Source organism: Mesocricetus auratus, unplaced genomic scaffold (genome assembly GCF_017639785.1).
Source record: "Mesocricetus auratus isolate SY011 unplaced genomic scaffold, BCM_Maur_2.0 Super-Scaffold_100018, whole genome shotgun sequence".
In the NCBI taxonomy this organism is placed as follows: domain Eukaryota; kingdom Metazoa; phylum Chordata; class Mammalia; order Rodentia; family Cricetidae; genus Mesocricetus; species Mesocricetus auratus.
The window spans coordinates 31,133,247-31,143,599 of NW_024429199.1; positions in this window are offsets into that span (position 1 = coordinate 31,133,247).

Genomic DNA, 10,353 nt, shown 5'->3' on the forward strand with positions numbered 1-10,353 from the left:
TCCTCGGCTATCTGTGACTCCCTTATCCCAGCAACTCACAAATTAATTATTAGACACTGAGGAATTCCACCTTAAATTCGTTTCAGAAACCCTTGCCTGCTGCCTGAGTAAAAACCCTCCCCAAAGGGACCCTCATATTTTACATCTTATTAAAGGGAATGTGTGGCAGTTTGGTACTATTGGCATTGTGATCAAATACCTATCAAGAGACAACTTAAGGGAGAAAGGACTTATTTGGGCTCAGTGTTTGAAGGAATACAGGCCTTTATAGATGTGTAGCAGTAGGTGGCTGGTCACATTTTCTTTTTTTTTTTTTCAGAAGCTGAAAGAGAATACAGGTACAGGCCAGGCTTGCTCACTGTCTACATATTTTTTCAGTCTTAGTCCCCAACCTTCGGGATGATGCTCCTTCCCACATTCAGAATGTTCCCAGAGGTGTGTCTCTGAGCTGATAGTAAGTCCAGTCAACTAGAGAATTATTAATCATCACAAGTCCATCCCTTGTCAATTTGACACAGAAACGTACCAGCTTTTAAGCCATAACATTTCTATCACTGATCCTCAAAATCTCATGACCATTTTGTAAGATAAAATTGCATTCAGTTAATCTCCCATATTCTTAACCATTCCAACAATACTCAACAGTCTAGGAAAATATTCTCTGAGACTCAAGATGATATCCTGATTGTGAGATTCTGTAAATTGTGTTTGGACTTACTATATCCAATATACAGTAGAACAGATTAAACAGTTACATTCAAAGAAGAAAGAATAGGGGCACAGAAAAAAATAACAGTACCAAAACTAAAATTAAATCCAGAAGGGCAAATGTCAAATCCTGTAGCTCCACATCTGGCATTTCTGTTCTTCATAACATCATATGGACTCCAATGATCTTGGGAACCTCCACCCATCTAACAATGTTGTCTGTAAGGCATATGGTCTCTCTCTTAGACCAGTTCTACTCCATAGATGTAGTTTTCCTTGACAAATGTCCCATGAGCTTTGCTTCGCCTATATCCTGGACTCTTCATTGCAATGTAAGTATTACCTTCAAAACTCAGAGCAATGGACTCTTGGTACTCTCCTGCAAGGAATCCAACACTATCACACATTGCTTTGCCATAGAGACCTTCTGAAACCATGACCCAGACCTCCATGAACCCATCACTTGCACCTTGCATGTCTGAGAATTGATGGTACCATTGTGTGTTGCCAGATCAAGATGCACCTTGGCCCTCTTGGGCCATACCTATGGTGGCCTTTCTGTGCCTTCAGTGGTGGATCTTGAGAACTAATTCCACAGCTGTCAGTTTTCCACCAGGATACTCTGAAAACTCTTTTCTGGAACTTTCCTTTTACATACATTTGCATAATTATACTCTTAGAGTTCTTGATAAGGTCTTGCCCTCAAAGTACTTTTCCTACTGTCCCAGAGCAAAGTCCATGGTTTCTCTTTAATGGTGCTATCTTTTTTACAGTTATAAGTCCTTTGAATGCATCTTGAAAGCAGTATCAAACATTCTCACTGTCTTTTCTCTACCATAATGCACATCCTTCAAATCTTTCTGTTCTACATGTACGCATACATGCACAGTAAACCAGGTTAAAAGCACCAAGCAGTAACCATGCCACAGCCTGAATTATGTGGTGTCTTAAATTTTCCTCTGACAGACAAATTTGTCTACTACTTTTGAATTCAGCCACATCAGAATTTTCAAGATAGAGGCAGATTATTTGCCTAACATAAATAGCCTTTAATAAAAATTTTGGCAGAGTCTCTATTTCTCTTTGAAACTTTATGAATATAATCTTTCTGTGTGTGACTCTATCAAGATTCTGGCTTCTTGGCTCCCACCAGAATGTGCCCCTATGGTCTGCCTTTGATCAAAACCTTTCCAAATTCTTTGTCAACCAATTTTAAAGGCATAGCCAAGACAATTTCAGCCAATGGTCTCACTTCTGGTAACCACTTTTCTATATGAGCTACCATTCTAACTTCTGTACCAAATACTTTACAAGAATCAATGAAGGGAAGCAGTCTTTTGTTTTTAGTCTCCAGGTTAAGGAGATGGAGACTATCATGACAAGAAACTCACGGTACCAAGTGATACTAGAGGAAAGTGCCCCTTCCTTGGGTTTTTTTTCTCATTACAAAAACAACTTAGGAATGGATCAATACAGAAGTTTGGGGACAACTTTTATTAGTGTTTAAAATAAAAAAAAACCCAGGGAAGGCAGGCTGCAAATCTCAGCAACCACATTGAGAGGAGAATGGAGACTGGAGAAGTGACACATTTAATAAGCAGGGAGATCAGATCTACAACAGAGAAGCAGCCACACATCAGGGAGGGAAGCCTTAGGTAAAGGGTAAGGAAGTCCACAGTGCCAGGAAAAGCACACTTAGACTCTGCCCAGCATCTGAGCGAGAAAGAAAAGAGGACAAAAGAGATTAAGCTTGAGTCAGGACTCTGAAAGGTAGACAGATGGCTGAAAACCTCATGACAGGTTGCAGGGGATGTGCTTGGGGCAGGAATTCTGGGAAGGAGAAGTATATAGTCTCATTTTAAAAAATCTAATGAGTCCTCTTATCTCCTTAGTGTGGTTTAAGGTGAACCTGTCTTCCTGGTGGAGGTCTCTATCCACATGTTGCTCAAATTCCTTCCTAGGGTATGAGATAAGCAGCATCTATCTCTTCCCATAGGATCCCAACAACAAACAGAGGCATGGTTTCATCACGCTGGAGAGCCAATGATTTTATTGGGCTTCCTTGCAGAGCATTAGTAGAAGACTAATTGCAGGGGTGGGGGTGCTCTTCCCCACCTTAACTGACCACACCTGGGAAGCTTTTACCCAGCAAAGATGGGGGATTTCCTGTAGCTGAGTAGTTGGAGTCCCAGATCTAGTCCTTTGCATGTTGTAAACATCCTCGCCACATGCAATTAAGGCAGGGCTGCATACAGCAGGCACACATTCCACCATCTGCCCTTCTATGTAGAGGTCTAAGTTGCCAAAAAGCCAAGTTCTGATGATCATTTGCATGAAGGCACAGCTGAGTGCCCTAAGAGAGTGGCAGCTTAGCTTAGATGCCAGTCACTGACTACAACTGGTCACTGACCTGACTAACTGGAACATTAGGTGCCTATATCAGGCCAGGGTTTTCTTTCTCTTGACTAAAAGGGAGTGATTTTCCCTGAATGAGGGAAGCCAAGGAACCCTGGAGTGAATTTGTAGGAATGAATGAAGTCCTGAGTGAATGTGTATTATCACCATGGTCTTGGTTATTCCAAGGATTCAATACCCGAGACCAATGGGAGTGGAAAAGACTTCTCTGTACAAGTCAGGCTCAGATTGGTAAAACCTTCCTCTGGTCTGAATATGAGTATTTACAAATAATTGATCAGTTTATGACAAAACTAGCAACTGCAGCTCCCCCTGCGCCCCTGGCCGGGATGTTTCCAGCTCGAGACTGCTCACCTACAGACACCATCTATGGAGACTTGCTAACTCCGCCTTTCTGTGACATGCAAAATAGACATGGTAAACAGGCTGTAGCACTTTGATGGATCTTCAGTGCTAATCTAACTCAAGGGTAGAAGGTAGTAGGTGATGACACACTGTCAGTAATAGGAAGTCTCAGAGATTCGAATGTTGTTGATGATCAAGCTTTCTATAGCTATGTTTTTCCTTTTAATTTAGTCTAGGCCCTCACCCTGTGGGATGGTGTACCCTATACTTAAGGTATCTTCTCTCTCTTGGGAAATGCCTTCATTGAAATGTTTTAATATACATAGTCAAATTGAAAATTATAATTAACTATCAAAGTTAGGTAAAAAGCCACTATCCCTAATACATATAATTGGAGCAGAATATGGCTGCATCTAATGAATTTATGATACCACAAATGAAAATAATTGGAGATCTTTGTTAGTCTTCTAATTCAGATTCTCTGTCTCTCTCTAACTCTGTGTGTGTGTGTGTGTGTGTGTGTGTGTGTGTGTGTGTGTGTGTGTGTGTGTGTTTCAGGTCCTTTAGTTGTCTACACATTACCCATGCTTGGTTATCAGTTGACACAAGAGGCTCTCCAACAATAAGTGTTGGTTCAGAGACCAGTTCTTGGGTTTCAGAGGCATTTTTGCCACAATCCAAGTCTGACTCTTCTCTACTTTCTCATTCCCCTAAAATATACTTAACACCTCTTAACACCTAAAGCAGATGATTAAAATCTCCACCATAAGGAAGGTTCTAGAGGAATAGCCAGACAGTTCTGAAAAACAAATGATCCATCACAGAAAAGAGCACCAAAGGCCCAAAGTGGTTTTCCATTTTTATGTTTATGAGGATTTTACCTTCTCTCTGATTTTACAATTTTTCTTCTATAAAGTTATTACTTCCTCATAAAACTATACATTTATCTTTTATAGATGCAATTTTCGATAAAACACTCTTTGTGTTCCATATTTAGACAGCATCTGAGCAAAGTGTTTCACATATAAGGAAAAGGTTTGCAGACTTTCTCCAAAATTCAAAAATCAGGGCCTCGGTTGGAGGTAGAGAAACAAGAATTTTCACACCTATTCTTATATGTGAAAATTTTTTCTAATTCAAAATCCTACATTATCTTCCCCTACTTAGTCAGCATTATAGAGACTTTGAAGATAATGAAAATTACTTTAGTTCTGAACATGTCAAACTGAAGCTCTTTCCAGAAATATTCTAAAAGCACAATGAGTCCCATGGGCAGTCCAGATGTCTTCCAGACACAAGGACATGGGGACTACATACATGAAATATGTAGCAGATGACTAAGATAGCTGCCTTTAGTAGCTCATACACCCAACCTTGAACCTGTTTGCACAATAATGAATAGACATTAACCTCATTCCTGGGTTCTACTACTCAGTGAGTGGTGGTGGCTACAGCTGACTCCCACTTGAAAGTGAAGAGGTCTACGTTTTTGAACATGTGTACCCAGATCTCTAAATTTGGAGGCTCTCATGCAAACAGGAAGACAGACCCGAGAACATATTCAGTCGAGGAGCAGCCTAAACAGCAGACATTGTGAAGAGTTGCTGAGGGTTGGGACGCGTGGGCTGGGACCAGTGCCAAGTGCTCAGGAGCACTGTCAGGTAGATTCTGGTGTAAGAGCAACTAAAGAATACTTTTTTCATGATAAGCATACATCACAAGCCTGAACATGTGTGTGGGCCAACACTTATCGTCGTCCACCTTATTGTGTAAACTTTTTTCAAGTGTTTTCTCGGTTAGGGTGGGTTGCTGGAAGGGAATGCAAGTGAAAAGAAAAAAGAGACAAAGACTGACTTCTGCTTTTGAGGGGCAAATGTAAGTGCAGGCAGATGCTTCACAGAATAAGGTCTGTAGGCCAAAGTATAGCAACATCTGCTCCTTGCCCCTGGTAGAACTTGTGTTGTTTGGCTCACGAAGAAATAAATATTAGAGGTCCCCACCGGCTAATTAAGAGCATTCACAATACAAGCATTGAACAAACACAGATCAAAGTCAACACAGCTGGCTTCTTGGCAAGGAGAGAAGGGTACACAGTTAAAGGCAGTGGGAAGTGATCCAGAGAACTACATGGGAATCAAGCGGTGATGCTCTTTTTCCAAGGAAGCAGGAAGGTCATGATATCCATCCATCCATCCATCAATCAATCAATCACAGAATTACATGAAACACTGTCACTGCATCATCAATGACTTTGCCTTTTTTTGTGTTCCAGATCCTAAATTAAATGTCATGGTTTCAAAAAGGATTCACTTTCTTTGCCATCCAGCCTCACCCCTATAAGAAGAATTTCTGTTCTATTTTCTGTGGAGATAGGTATTGGAATTTCCCATAAATGTGAAGGTGTACACGTGCCTTTTTGTATGTGGCTTCCTTGCTCATGGTAAAGTCTAGGAGGCTCTTCATGCACTGGTTACTTTGTTGTTGCTACTGTAGGACGTTGTAGCACTCCAGCCATCCTCCTGTTGATTGACAGTGTATTGTTTCCACTTTGAAATTTTACAAATGGCAGAGGTGTTTTTTTAAATCAGTATTTACTCCTTTCTCTCTGATAGGAAAAAAGGCTTGTGCTGGCTCCATCTGATAGGGCATGTTTAAATTTACTACAAGTGGCCATAGGATTCTCCAACCAGCTGGGCGTCTTCTCAGTTACCTTTCTATAGCTGTGATATGAAATACTCTTCAGCCGGGCGTTGGTGGCGCACGCCTTTAATCCCAGCACTCGGGAGGCAGAGGCAGGCGGATCTCTGTGAGTTCGAGGCCAGCCTGGTCTACAAGAGCGAGTTCCAGGACAGCCTCCAAAACAATACAGAGAAACCCTGTCTTGAAAAACAAAAAAAAAAAGAAAAGAAAAAAGAAATACTCTTGACAAAATCAACTTAAGAAAGAAGGGGTTGAATCACAGTTCCAGAGGGACGCATCACATCACAATGGGGGAGTGTGGCCAACAAGAACAGAAAGCTAGCTAATCACATCGCATCCATAATCAGAAAACAGGTCTGGGCTGCATCGCCCCAAAGCCTTCCACCAGCCATCTCAATCCTCCCATGAGGTTCTCCTTTCCACAAGGATCCACACACTTCCCAAGCAGTGTCACCAACTGGGGACCAAATGTTCAAACACGTGAGCCTGCCATGGAGCGTGGCCATTTTACATTGAAATCTTCAAACCTTCTGGCAGTGTGGAAGAGTCAAAGTCTTCTATGTATCTGCCAACCTCTTAAAACCCCTTTACTTTTCAACACTCTAATGGGTTGCAGGGTTAGAGAGTCACAATCCAATTTCCCGGTATATTGTACTGGAATGAATTTTACTTGGTGAATTGGCTTTAATGGTTTCCTGGTGATTAATAGGTTAGGCTTGTTCTTTAAGTCTCCCCTATAAAATAGTCACTGGTAACATAATATCTTGTAATTGCTATGGGAATACAAAAATGCACTCAAAATTATGATTCCAAACACCTAATATACTGGCTAGCTTTATATCAACTTGACACAAGCTAGAGTCATCAGAGACAAAGGGGTTCAATTGAGAAAATGCCTCCATGAGATCCAGCTGTAAGGCATTTTCTCAATTAGTGATCAATAGGGAGGGCACAGCCCATTGTGGGTGACGCCATCCATGGGTTGGTGGTCCTGGGTTCTAAGCAAGTCGGTAAGCAGCACACCTCTGTGGCCTCTGAATCAGCTCCTGCCTCCAGGTTCCTGCCTGCTTAAGTTCCTGCCTTGACTTCTTTTGATGATTAATGGCAATATGGAAGTGTAAGGCAAATATAAACGTTTTCCTTCTCACCTAACGTTTTGGTCATGGTGTTCCGTTGCAGCAATAGAAACCCTAACGAAGACACCTAGCAAATGCAACAATTAAGAAATTATATCATTTATTTTCTAACATAATTATTTTATATATCTGGGTACAAAAACAACTCTAAGTAAACATGGTCCTGGGTTTTTGTAGTTCACAGACTGTCAGGAATTGGATGGAGGCATGTTCACCTAGCAGCAGACCTACAGTAGATGGGGAGGAGCTCTGTCAAGCAGAGACAGTGATAAAAGTCATTGGCTGTATGGTATTCACAATTTGCTAAGTGCATCTTATGAGCCATTTTCATTTCTGTTTAACATGGAGGCTAAAGGGTTTTGACTTCACTTTCCTTTGTCTGTCTCATGAATTATTAAAGGTAAGCCAACTGTAAAGAAGCTGTAGCCAATTTGGAAGACTTTGGGACATCTGTGATGAAGAGGAGGGACTGTCCCAGCGGCTGACACATGCCATGACTTCACACTACTTGATGAACTCAGTTGAAGAAAGCAATGCGTCTTCAACAAGAGCCCAAGGTGAAGAAGTAACAAAGCTTTTAGCAGTCTGGGGGAAGAGCATGCGAATTCAAGCTAATGGCAATTGACTGTGAATAATTCATGGAGGTGTCCACCAGCATGCAACTACCCATCTTTGAAGGCAAACAAACAAACACCTAATTGTGAACTAGTACACACACCTCATAATTTGTGAGGTATAATTATCAAGCAATTAAACACACACATTTGAAATATGTAATTTAGAATTATTGTGAAATATGTGCAATTTTAAAGTTTAGAGATGGGCACACAACTGTGAACTCACGGCCACAAATAAGATAGTGATCATGTCCCACCTCATCAAAGTTCATTTCATTGTCCAGTGCTTTATGTCCCCAGATTTGGACTGTATTTTCTATCCCAAGCAACCCCTGATTATTTCTCTGTTGCTTTGGATTAGCTTGCACTTTCTCTAATTTTCTGTAAATGGCATCCTTCACTACACACTGATATGTCTGGTTTCTTTCCCTCAGCATGGTGATAATGTGACTCATTGGCGACAATGAGTGGTGTCCATAGTTAAGTCCTGCTTATTGCTGCATAGTATTCCATTTTAAGGAGCAAACCACAGATTATTTATTGAACACAGATCACTGACACCAACATGACCTCAGGTGATTCCACAGACCACAGAAATCCCCATGGGCTTTAGTTGCTATGGCAACATAGGCTATGGGCATAATTATGGCCTTTAGTAGTAATGGACACCAATATGACCCTCAGTGGCCTCGTGGATTCTGGACATCAACATAGCCTCTGATGTCAATTCAGACCACAGATATTCCCACAACCTTCAGTGTAGCGATAAGTTCTCGGTTACAATGCGGGGCTACAACACTTCTCAATGATCCAGGCGAAGGGCTAAGGATGTAAATGAAGACAAAGACAGTGGCTCATTCTTACAAGAAGAATGGTGTTTATTGTAACAAGAGTGAATAGCAGGCATGGTGGAAAACTACCAAGATCTACCAAGGTCAGAGGCTCACGTTCCCAGGGCCCAATGGCAAAGAAAGGGCAGAACAGGAACTTGAATTTAGACCATAAGGATGGGTGGAAAACAGGAACTTGCATTCAGGCTATACTGGGAGGAGGGGACAAGAGGTATTTTGCTCTAAGCTGCTAGTCACAAGCTGGTCAGAAGATCCCCATGGGGGAAGGGTGCAGCACTTCAGTGTCAACATGGGTCACAGACATCAACATGGTCTCCAGTGGGAGCATAGTCCATGGACGTATGAGCTCTGGCTACAGCACAGACATCAACATGATTCTTGGCCACATCTCAGACCACTGACACCATTGTGTCTCTTGGTGGCAGCACAGGCCATGGACATCAACATAGTCTCTGGCAGTAACATGAACCATGGACATCAATATGGCCTTCAATAGCAAAATAAATACATAATATTTTTCATGTTTATGAGTCAGTTACAGTATCTTTGTTCATGTTTGTGCTTTAGAATACAATCTAATGTGTCTGTGGTAGTTTGAATGTAGTTGGCCCTTATAATCTCATAGGGAGTGGCACTATTAGGAGGTATGGCTTTGATGGAGTGGGTATGGCCTTGTTGAAGGAGTGTGCTATTGTGGATGCAGGCTTTGAGGTTTCCTATGCTAGGATACCACCCAGTGTCTCAGTCAACTTCCTGTTGCCTGCAAGATGCAGGACTCTCAGACACTCCCTCAGCACTATGTCTGTCTGCATGCCACCATGCACCCTACCATGATGATAATGAGTTGACCCTCTGAAACTGTAAGCAAGACCCTCAACTAAACGTTTTCCTTATAAGAGTTGCTGTGGGCATGGTGTCTCTTCACAGCAATAGAAACTCTAACCAAGACAGTATCTTTGCCTAATATACCATAATGATTTTTCTCTGATCTGTATTTTCTTCAGAAAGTTTTATAATTTCAGGTTTATAACAGGTCTATGGTCCTGTTGGATCTATTTTTGTCTATGGATGTATTGCTCAAAGTCCACATTGAGAAAAAGAGTGGAGGAGTGTCCAGTTGTTCTACCATCATTTGTTCAAAGTATACTTTCCTCACTGAATTATCTGCATCATTGCATCAGAGACCCATTGTCTAGACTTGAATAGTAAGTTTCTCAATATTATCTGATTCATTTATATATTTATCCTTTTCCCTTTGGTTCTTTGAGACATGGCATTGCTGTATGTATTTCAGACTGGCCTTGAATCCATGAAAATCATCCTGGTTCAATTTCCCTCATGCTACAATCATCAGAATTTTCCATCATACTTCATTTTATTTTGCTTTTTTGTGACAGAGCTGTGCTGTTTTGATTATTGTCACCTTATAGTAAGTATTAAGATAGATACTGGACAGACACCAATGTGTTACTCTTCCTCATATTAGTGTTAGTTCTGTGATCTTCTTTCTTGTTTGCATTTGAATGAGTTTTAGAATCTGATTGCAAATACGTACCCAATAAATTGCTAGAATTATCACTG